The sequence below is a fragment of the Balaenoptera physalus genome (assembly GCF_965194825.1).
Source record: "Balaenoptera physalus genome assembly, chromosome: 10".
Lineage (NCBI taxonomy): Eukaryota > Metazoa > Chordata > Mammalia > Artiodactyla > Balaenopteridae > Balaenoptera > Balaenoptera physalus.
The window spans coordinates 94,359,859-94,371,960 of record NC_138889.1 but is presented as its reverse complement, the minus strand read 5'-3'; the positions used below and the strand labels follow the sequence as shown (position 1 = coordinate 94,371,960).

Genomic DNA, 12,102 nt, shown 5'->3' with positions numbered 1-12,102 from the left:
GATCAATTAATAAAGCTTCTAAGATATTTTTAAAATATTGCTACATTTTTAAACATACCAATTAATCTCTACTCATTTACCATGATCTCTTCTACATTCCTTTCTCAAAATCTGTAAAACTCAAGCAAAATAAAACTGAGGAATCCAAAGCCTGCCTTTTTCCCGAAAACGTGCATTTAAAACAAATAGAATACTTTCGCCCAAGTTGTTCAGGTGGTTTGCTTATTTTCCCCTTTACTTACACAGTGCTGGCCTTACACTTTATTATGTTCAGCAATAATTCTGAAGAATAACTTTTACATGAAGCCTGCAGGTGCAGCAGAAAAGATAAGCATTAGGTCTGGTGTTCTTTCCCCAGCTGACTGAGTCCTTAGGGTTGTGTTGAAAATCACGGGCTGCCATTGCTTCTAAGATCCCCTTGGAGTTTCTGTTTCTGATTCTTAGTCTTCAGGAAAGACTATGTTCAGATGCCTCCACTCACTGAATGCTGTGTGGTCGTGTGCCTTGCCATCTTTGGAGCCCTCCAAGGAGATGAAGAGATGCCATGGCTTCAGCTATTGTTGCCTCATTGGCAAGGTTAGCAGCTATCAGTCTCTACCAGACAGCAGGAGAATAGAACTTGCCCTCCTGAAAGCCCCTGTTAAAGCTCTAGGGTAGCTGAGAAATAAGCAGTCTCCTAATAGGAAAGCAAACAGCGCTGAGTATAATAATAACATATTGTGCCTGCCTGGTTTATATCATCCCAAGTTTCCTACGTGCTTTGCCAACACTCTATCAGCTAATCCTAATTGGCAAGTAGTATTATTAACATTTTATAGGTGGGGGACCAGGAGAGGACAACAGTGAGCGTTGAGACCCTAAACAAATAGTCATCATAGAGTTGATAGATTTGGTGAATTTCCAACTAAACTTCCAGAAAGGTACATATTGGAAAAGAAGAAAAAAATGTTCTGATCACTATTTTCATCTAGCTTGAGTCTACCTATGAGGGTTTTTTTTAACTTTAGAGTTATTTAATAGTTATTTAATTCATTCAAATTTTTGAAAGACCCTTATTCTCGAATTTCCTGAGTCAACTGTAGTTTTAACAAAGTCAGTCACTCCTTTCTTTTCCTGGTTTTCAGGATTCCTCACTTTCCTAGTGTTCTCCCTCTCTCAGTCACTGCTCCTTATCTGCCTCCTCATCTTCCCAACCTTTGTTTAAGTCCTTGGACCACTTCTCTCCTTTATATATATCCTCTGTTCGCAACTTTATCAATATCATGAATTTACATATCATGAAGGTATACATATGATATGATATGTGTGTGTGTGTTTGTGTGTGTGTGTGTGTGTGTGTGTGTCCTCATTCTTGTCTTACCATTCCAGACCTCTCCTGTGGGGTGTCTGCAGCTGAGAGGCAAACCTCAGCCAGGGGGCCTGTCATTATGAATCCATCACCAAAGCTAGTGACTGTGTGATTTTTTCCATCTTCCAGCTTCCTCTAACTCTCCCTCCCCAACCCACACAATTTTGTGGAAAGCTGGGAAGTCAAAATTTATGAGCCCTTATACTCTGTTACCTAAATTGTTGCTATAGGCTCTGAAATAGTCTCCTTAGCACTTTTATTCTCATTCCAAACAATCTCCTCACCTCCATGCCGTATCAGATATCATCAATTCCTGGCTTCAAATAATTCTGCGTTCTCAACTTCTGAAATATGTTATCCAAGCAAGGTGGTCCACTGTGTTGTTTATAATACATAAAATATTTATGTATACTATACATCTCATATATATTATATAATATAAAACATTTAAAGCAATGTAATGTCAAAATAGATTATATCCACAATTCAACCTTTAAAAGCAATTATGGAATAATAGCTGACTTTATAACTATGTTATTTATGTAGTAAGTGAAAAAGGAAGCCACAGAAAAATATGTACAGTATAAAACCATTTTGGTGCCGTGTGCATGTTTGGACAAATGTAGTAAAATGATTTAAATAATTACCTCTGTGTTGTGGCTTTTATTTTATTCATTGTGCTAGCCTAAATTTTCTATAAGGAACACTTATTACTTATAACACAAAACAAAAACTATTAATATCCATTTAAGATGAAAAATAAATGAGTTTATTGATTCTACATTCAGTGCTAGCGTGGGCCCATTTATTGGTCTGAGATAAGTATATCTCTTGGGAAAATAATAACTCTTTGAAATGCACTTTTGATTATGGTTGCTCATTACTTGGGGTCATCAGAGAATTTTTTAACAAAATGAGGGGTTCAGACAGAAATTAGGGGTTAGGTTCAGAGAAGACATGGAGATACCCACACATTACTCTGTGTGGAGAAGACCAATTCATACTGAATGTCCTGTAACCATAATGAGGAAAGTTTCAGCACTTGGACAGGTGCTGTCACTTTTCTTAGTTGGTACCTATCCCAAAATAACACAGAGAGTTCAGAAGAAAAGCTCCAGTCTTGTCAGTGTGTTTTTTTAGCACTATCCTAAGAACCAAAGGAAAAGATGAAAGCATATAAATTGGCAGCTTTCCTTAAGACACTTACAGTTTTTTCAAGGAAGAATTTTTATTGAATCAAGTGCGTGTATTGTTAACAACATGTATTATGAGTGGACAGTACACATGGAGAGATTAGTGCGGTCTGGAAGAGTCGGGGAGATTTCAATGAGATGTTGGAAATTCACCTGTGTCTTAAAAGACAGATGCATCAATATGAAGGAAGTATTATTTGGCAGGATAAACAACAAGGGACATGCCAAGGAGGCTGAAATTGAATGGCATCTGTGGGTGGATGAGTTAATAGAGGATAAGCCTGAGTATCAGCGTGTGGGGAAGAGTAAAAATTCTAAGTGTCAATTGATATGTAAACTCAGAGAGGTCTGACTACTTGCCTGATGGTTCATAGTGAGTTTCTGGTAAAACCGGTGCTTACACACAGGTCTCCATCTTGTTGGAGGTGGGATGAGAATTAAGAATTCGAGGTGAATTTTTCTTTTAAAGATCTTGGCCATCCTTCCTTCTAATCTGGCCTACAGGGGTCAGACGCAGCCGTTGTTCAATATTTTGAGTTATTATAGCATAGTGCGGATGAGCTTAGTCCCCTGGAATAGCAGTGTCCTGAGTTGGAGGCCTATCTCTACAACTATGCAAATGTGTAATCTTGCCAAACGGGCATCCCGTGCCTAGGATTCAGTTTCACCTAGTTAAGAATACCTGACCATTATTTATTAAGTGGAACATTACATACTGATGAGAAAGGGAGAGGTTTGTGGCAGCAGAATATAAGAATGGTAGTAATTGGGGCTCCAATTTAAAAAATATCTCTGAAGAAACATAGGAAGTAATTCTTGTGCTGACCAGCCAGTTATAGCCAGAGGCTCTCTTCTGCCATTTCCAGAGAACTAACTACAAGGCTCCCGAGTCCTTCAGGAGGATGATGTAAGAGGAGATCAAATGGGTTCATCTGACCATGTAAATCTCTGCTTACTTATCATGGAGCCCATTGTAGCATCCAGTGTTGCTTGAAAGCTTGTCGATTCTTCTAAGTGACTCGTTCACTGTGCTCCAAACTGTACTGCTTTTCCATCAGAAAACTTTTTTTCTAGGACATTGTTAATCCTTCCCCAACCTTCTCTCCCAGAGCCTCCCTACCTGTATGTTTTCTTTCCTTCGGAGATTTCTTATCAGGGCCCCCCTACGGCACAGTGATTTTGTGCAAACCCTCTGATGTGAAAACTGAGAAAAATCTTTCTGGAATCTTTTTGAAGCTTTGATTGATGTAAAGCACAATAAAAGCACAGCTGGAATTGGAGATACCAAGCTCTGCTTTTTGAGTCAGCATCGAAGAGGAGGGGGAATAGCAAGATTTGTTTGGTCTTGAATGTAAAAGCAGAGCCAAGATGAAGCAGGGTGCCATTTATAAAAATACTTTGGAGCAATAACTGTGCTTTGAAACTAATGAGAATAATGTTTAGATTAATAGCTTAGGTCATATTTCATATATTATATTAAACACTGGAGAAAAAGAGCAAAAGGAGAAAGTTGGCATACACTTCAAAAATCTACACACATTACTAATCAAAGAACACTTTTTAGTGTTCTTGCAAAATGCAATAAATGCTAGCTAAAACCTCCTATGATGCATCCTATTTCTTCTACAAACTTTTTGCCATCATCTTTTAAAAGGTGGGCCAAATTATTTTTTCCAAATATCTGTTTAGATGAGATTCTTAGACCTTTTTAAATGGAAAGGGTTATAGAGCACCTTGAGATCTAAAGAAAAAAAATATATATATATATACTAATCTTTGGAAATTCATATATCTATATATTTTGAACCTGATACATAAAGGTTCACAGGTCCATGATGAATCGTTAGCTCAGTGAATGCTAGACTAAGAATTACTATTCTAAAGCAAGTCAATGTCAAAGCAATTCAAGTGTGAATAAAAACAAGCATGCCTACCTCTTAGGAGGGATGTAAATAATAAATAAAAGTGGTTTAAGAGATTACCACAACTAAATACATATTAATATTTACTGTTTTTTATTGTTACTTTTGTCTCTAGTTTCTTAATACCAATTTCAAGAATACTTTTTTGAAGAACAAAAAATCTTCAGTTTCATGAAATAAAACCGTCTACTTTTTTTAGTTACTTAGGACCCTTTTAAATAGCTGTTTGCAGGTTTTATTTTATTTGAAAAAATCAGTTTTGTAAAATTATATTTCAAATGTGTTTAAAATGTGTTTTTTTAAAATATCAGCTTACCAGATGCCAAACAACTTTACGATTTTAAAGGTGTTTTAGGTTAAAAAAAAAAAAAAAGGCTTTTTCATGGTATGCTTCTCATTATTGAAGAGAAATGTCTTTAATATAAACAAACAAACAAAAAATGTCATTCAATCCATACCCATGTGTGTAGATAATACAGGCAGTTAATAAGATAGTTATAGTTATCCAGGTAATTGGGAAAATGCAAGCTTTTGAGATCTAGAGATCAAGTTTATTTTATTGTTCTTACTGTCAGAATTCCCTGTTATTCTTATTAAATGGCTATACTCAGTAATAGTAGGGTTGATAAAGTCTCTCTCTGTTCAGCCTCAGAAGTGGGCATATCTCCAGCTGGTGGACATTCTATGTTTTTGATTCCATGCCATCATGTGGTTCAGGGATTTTTTTTTCATACTTGTATGGGTACTAGAATTCCAGAGCTACCCACATTGAAATGATGCCTTATGTTGGTTTTCATCTCCTGGAATTTTTTTTTTAATCCATCTCACTTCCATGTGTCCCTACTATTTTACACAATAGCTTATGAGTTGTGGTAAGACCAAGGTTATCTTGGTCTATAACTCAATCCATATTCAAGCTCATTTGTCCACTTTGTCCTCTACAACCTGATTGTCAGCACCATACATCTCTATTCAGGGTTGGAAAACTATGATCAAAACCTATTGAGTCTCTGTACGTAGTACTTAGAGATCCAAAGCCTTTTTGAGAACTCCCCATTTCCTCTTCCTTTCCTCCACGATTGATCTTCTCATCATTCTGCTGGAAATTGTGTAGACAAGCCCTAGGACATAAGTAAAGTGTGGAATGTTTAGGGTCTGCATCATTATTACTGTCTTATACTGGAGCCCTCCAGGGCCTAACTCCACACCCCTTTCTTTTTCAACAACACCACTCTTCACAACTTCTTCATCTCCTGTAGTGTAATGGAATTTTCTGGCGTCTTTTATGGCAGTTTGATTTCCAAAAAAATTTCTCCTTGTCATTCTTGGTGAATAAATCACGTTTGAACCATTTTACTGTCTCCAATATCTCCCTTGCAATGACATGTTCTTCCTGCCATGGTCCTTCCAATGCGACCCTCCTAGACTACCATGTCCTGTGCTACTACCCTTGGTGCTGGACTTGCTTTCTGGGCATTGAAGACAGAGGTTGTCAGTGGGTTGAGGGCTGGTGACTACTTGGTCTTGCCTTCACTGTTCATCATCTAGAGGAGCCAAACCTGGGATGAGGAGGTGACTGGGCCAGCAATTATGATGGTGTAATTTCTCAGGGCTTCTCATTACCTTCTACTGACTGAACAAAGTCACTCATTATAAACAGATGGAAGGTGATATTAAGAGGAATGAGGTTGCCAAGGACCATAGACTGGGAGAGCAGGAAGATGCTCTTAAAAATTATTTCATCCAAACTCTATTCTAAACATTCCTATTTCATGGAGTCTCAGATAGTTGAATTCATTTGTCCAAGGTCACTTGGCTATAAGGTTAGACTTCCTCTCAAGGTCTCATGATTTGAGACAAAAGGTTATACACAAAACAGAACTAACTTTAGTTCTCAACTTTAGATGTCTTTGGTCTCAGCAAATAGGAAACCAGAGGAGACACATTTGGCATCACACTGAGAACTTCCAACCTCAGTTCCAAGAGGAAACCTCCTGCAAGCGTGTGTAAGTGTCTTCATAATTGCACTGGTTTGGCCTGCAGCACTCTTGCTCCCAATAACGCCAGCCAGAACCTTCACAGTCGAGGCAGTCCTTTCCACTCATTAGAGATTTAAATAAGCTAAAGGTAAGTAGCTTACTCATAGGGCATTTACTCTCTACTTGCAACCCTTCATAATGTATAGGAATAAAAGCCCTTAATACTGATTTAAGCTTAACTATCTTTTCTCCCATTCTATTTTTTAAAAACACCTTTATTGGAGTATAATTGCTTTACAGTGGTATGTTAGTTTCTGCTGTATAACAAAGTGAATCAGCTATACATATACATATATCCCCATATCTCCTCCCTCTTGCGTCTCCAACCCTCCCTATCCCACCCCTCTAGGTGGACACAAAGCACCAAGCTGATCTCCCTGTGCTATGTGGCTGCTTCCCACTAGCTATCTATTCTACATTTGGTAGTGTGTATATGTCCATGCCACTCTCTCACTTTGTCCCAGTTTATCCTTCCCCCTCCCCGTGTCCTCAAGTCCATTCTCTCCATCTACATCTTTATTCCTGTCCTGCCCCTAGGTTCTTCAGAACCATTTTCTTTTTTTTTTTTTTTTCTTTAGATTCCATATATATGTGTTAGCATACAGTATTTGTTTTTCTCTTTCTGACTTACTTCACTCTGTATGACAGTCTCTAGGACCATCCACCTCACTACAAATAACTAAATTTCGTTTCTTTTCCTGGCTGAGTAACATTCCATGTATATATGTGCCACATCTTCTTTATCCATTCCTCTGTTGATGGACACTTAGGTTGCTTCCATGTCCTGGCTATTGTAAATAGATCTGCAATGAACATTGTGGTATTTTCTCCCATTCTAAAATGGATTTATTCCATTGTTACTCCTTGACCACTGTGGACTGCCTCAAGACCACTGAAAAATACTTTCTGGATATAACAACTGACAGTAAATGACTAGGCTAAGAGTTTGGAGTGCAGGTCCTGCCATTTATTCAGCTGAATGGCTTTATTCAAGTAACTCGTTAAAGGAAGGAGATTTTCTATTCCTGTTGCTAGAGTTACAGAAGTAGAAGTTTCTCGATTCTCCAAATAAGAATATAAATCCAAATAAAAATATGAATGCATTTCCCAGAGAACATTTATATACTTTCAGTTATTTTCTGTAAATTACTTTACCTCCAGCTGGATGGGAAATCTTATCATGGTTCATTAATTATTTCATAAAATCATATTATATCAGAGATTAGAGAGAACTTAGAGATCAGCTATTCTAAATTAACTCATTTTACAGATGAGGAAACTCACTGAGGATGATTTATTTGCTAAGGCCATATACCAAGTCTATAGTAGAATTACGAAAATTCTTTTCAGCATTCCAAGCCAACTACTCAATACTACAACCCTTCCATAAACAGAAAAGGCCTGTGTTCCAGGTCCGATAGTCAAGGTTGTCTAATCCAAGCCTAAAAATTAACATTCTTTGGCTTGGAATATAGCAACAGTTCAGAAACAACCAATTTTTAAGAGACTTTGCATACTCTAATCTTGGGAACAGACAGGGCTGGTGTTCATAGGACTCTTTATTGATTTGAATTTTATTTTTTAGAAAGGAACAATTCTTGGGAATGAAATTTTTTCTGACCCAGAAGGCCTAGTAATATACATCAGTGGAATCTGAATCATCATACATCATAATACATTTACTAGATTTTAAAAAAATCAGGTAATATTTGAGAGAAGAGTAGGGACTCTACTATATAAGTTGAATACAAATCATTTTGTCTGAGAATTTGTAATTCAACTTTTCTTCAAAAAATTGGTGATGCTTTTCCTTCTCTTATTTTTCTCCATCCCAGTTTTTCTGGATCTTTTCCCAGCTCCTAGCCCCCACCACCTTCCCCCCTTCTCTCTCTCTCTCTCTCTCTCTCTCTCTCTATATATATATATATATATATATTTATGAATATTAAACTTTGTGTCCTCCAACTATCTCTTAGTCATAACCACTTTGTGCTACATACTGCTGTATTTTTACTTAAATGTTGCAGAAGATGATGGTTAATGTGAATTCTTGGTAGGTTTTGGGAACTCTAGTAAAGAGCAATTGACCCAGTAGACCAAAAGAACTCGACCTGATGGTGAAGTCTGTTCATTTTCTAGACCTGATTATCTAGCCTATAATGTAATTCTGTAAGACCTGATAGTCTTCCAAAAATTTTCTATTATGCTTAAGCAAAGTTAATTTCTGATGATTGCAATAAAGCAATCTGATTTTATAGAGAAATGCAAAAAAAAAAAAAAAGAACTCGACCTGAGTATCAGAAAGAAGGAAAACACCAGAAGGAGGATAATCTGGTACTAGAAATTGAGGAGATTTGAGTTCGTATAGGTCAGAAGGAGAAGAAAGTTCTTTCAAAAACTAAAAAGTAAGAGCAGGAAATTTAAAACATTCTTTGTGTCTATCATGTTTGTTTATTCATTCATTCATTTATTAAACAAATATTTATTGGACAGGTGCTATGTACCAGACACTATTCTTAGTACTCAAGATACATCAATGAGCAAAACCAGTAAGATTCCTTCTCCTAAGAAGCTTCTGTTGTAGAGTGGGGAGACAGACAGTAAATTACAAACTTAAATAAATAAAGGATATAGTATCTCAGAAGTTGAATCACGCTAAGGAAAAAGTGCTAAAGGATCAGTGGCTACAGAACTAAATGCATTGGGCAGGGTAGGCCTCCTTGAGAAGATGACATTTGAACAAAGACTTGATTGGAGTGAGGGAGATAACCATATGGATGTCTAGGGAAGGGGTATTCCAAGTGGAGCAACCACTCATTGCGAACTTCTGAAGGTGTAAAAACATATGGCAGCATGGAGGGAAAGAGTGGCTGAATCAAAATGAGAGAAGGAAGGTTGGTAGGAAATGAGGTCACCAAATTGCAGAGAATGCATCTGACTCATTCTTATTATCACCAGCATTCAGCACAGTACCTGGCATAGAGTTAATGCTCAGCGTATGCTGAAAGAATGACCAAATAAACAGGTGGAAATAAGAGTAGGATCTACAAGAACTCCCTAACATTTAAATGAGAAGTTTAGCTGGGGTGAGATGACACCTGCTGTCCAAGATGGCTAAATATCTGTACATATGCTAGCATGGTCATGGATTGGATTTGTTTGAAGTATTTCTGATTTGAAAGAGAGATGGGGTAATGATTTAGGTCTAGTGTTGTACATCATGAGACAAAATAATTAGTGTCACTGTGTCTGATTTGGTTATTCCATCCTTGTTTCATTTTCCTCTCCACTCTTCTTGCTTGCCCCTCCTTTTATTGCTCTCTTCTCTTCAACTTCCATTTTTCATTCATTTTAACTTCTCACCCAGAGGTAGTCTGAGCTTGCGGAAGTTAACAATGAGTAGCAGTGGTTTCACCCAGATTTAAAGACGTTTGGCTTAACAGCAGCAAGGTAGAAAGGCCCGTGCTGTATACCCATAAACCCCCATAAAGCTAAGAGCAAATACACAAGCAAAATCTCCTTGTCATCAAAAAATATCCCATCCATTTCTATTTGTCTCAGTGTGTCCTTCGAGGAATGTGAAAATCCTCCTGCTGGCTAAACACATCTAGAGGTTGATCCTTTTATGGGTTAATTTATCTGCCATTAACTTCATGAAGCAACCTTTAATCCAGATGTTACAACATCATGAAAAAGGTGGAGAACTGGTTGGATTTTTACTAGATCTTACAGGATATTAAATACTGATATGATTTATCACCCCCACCCCATAAGTGGGTTTTTTGTGTGTGCATAGGTGGAACTTCTTCATTTCTCCTCTGAACGTAAGGTTTAGAATGACCTTGGAAGGAGCTGGAGGTTTTGCACACCTTGGCAAGTATTTAAGTTGATAACATTTGGACTGTCAATGCTATAATCCCTCCTTCCCCACTTCCACCTGCAAGAAGAAGCAAAGACCAAAATCTACCTGGAACATCTGTTTTTCTAAGATGACTTTTTGGCACTTGTTATTATTAGATTAATGCTTGCTCATTGGGAAAAAAAATGCACACTATGTAAGAGAATAAAATAAAACATAAAAGCCCCAAAACCAAGTTCCCCATTCCTCAGAGGTTATCAGGGTTAACAGTTTAAAGTGAATTCTCCAAAAATTTGTCTATGCTTCATCAAATATAGTATACTTATAATTTTTAAATAATGCATTCAAACCATGCAGACTGTGCTGCCTTTACTTGCTTTACATCATTTCATGTTGTTGCGTATAGATCTCCCTCATTCTTTCTAAAGATTAAATGGTATTGCTTGGGTGGATTGCTCTAAGGTATTTAGCTGGTCCATTTTATGTTCTTTCCATTTTATCATTATTGCAAATGATGCAAGAAATTCCTGTGCGTACATATTTATGCATTGAAATCTATTTGATGATACTGAAATCTATTGAAAATGCTTTTAAAAGCATTTCGTATTATTTCTTTAAAAATGAACTGTATAGAAGGAATCTATAAGAAGGGAGCTGCAAAGCACACCTTATTTCATGCAACCCTAAAATATAGGTACTGACTAGAAGGTGGCTCATGCTTAATCATTTTTTTTCTTCTTGGAGAAAAGGCAAATTACAGTGAGCTAAAAGGATTTAAGATGCTTTAATATGCAGGAATAATATGAAATTATGACTCCTCTTCATTTTGAAGTTCCACTTAGTGCCCTCCCTTCATCAGAAGATACTTGTTAGTTCACGCTTCACTCAAGTACCAGCCTTGAAAGAAACAGCGAAATGCATTTTCCAGGTTTCTCAGAGCAGAAGTGCCAAATTTTGTGAAGGCACTAAAATTTCCTAGATCCATGCAAAGATTAATTAAGGTGATTTCCACCTCTCTGTAGGGCAATGCTGTATTTTACCTTTCCTGGGTTATAAGAAAGGCCCTCCATGATCTGATGTTACTTCTCTAGTCAATTTTTTTTTTTAACATCTTTATTGGAGTATAATTGCTTTACAATGGTGTGTTAGTTTCTGCCTTATAACAAAGTGAATCAGTTATACATATACATATGTTCCCATATCTCTTCCCTCTTGCATCTCCCTCCCTCCCACCTTCCCTATCCCACCCCTCTAGGTGGTCACAAAGCACAGAGCTGATCTCCCTATGCTATGTGGTTGCTTCCCACTAGCTATCTATTTTACATTTGGTAGTGTATATACTCTAGTCAATTTTATCCAGTGGTTTGCTAATAGATATTTAACAACTGGCTCACCTCCTACTAAAAGAAAAAAATATATATTTTATTTATATATAAAATATACATAATGTGAAAGTACACATACAGAAGTTTATTATACATTAGACTGATGTAAAAAGACGGAATTTATCATTATTAATGAAATATGCAATCCACTTTATTCCAAATAGTTAATTGATTCTTGTACAGTGCTCTCACTGATTTTAGCTGAACTGTTATATTCATAGCCAATCTGTTTGCAGTACAAATGAGCATAGTTCCAACATAAATGTTGGTTAATATTTCACTAATGTTAACAAATGACAAAAATAAAACAATGAAACAAAATTATCAAGGTGATGTCACTGAACACAGAGCTGGGA

The 12,102-nt window shown here is 36.9% G+C and overlaps 1 protein-coding gene across 10 annotated transcripts in view; it reads left to right on the top strand.

Annotated features, from left to right (window-relative positions):
- LRRC4C (leucine rich repeat containing 4C) overlaps nt 1-12,102 on the top strand; it is a 1,215,963-nt gene that overhangs the window by 909,912 nt on the left and 293,949 nt on the right. The gene's annotated exons all lie outside the window — the stretch shown is intronic.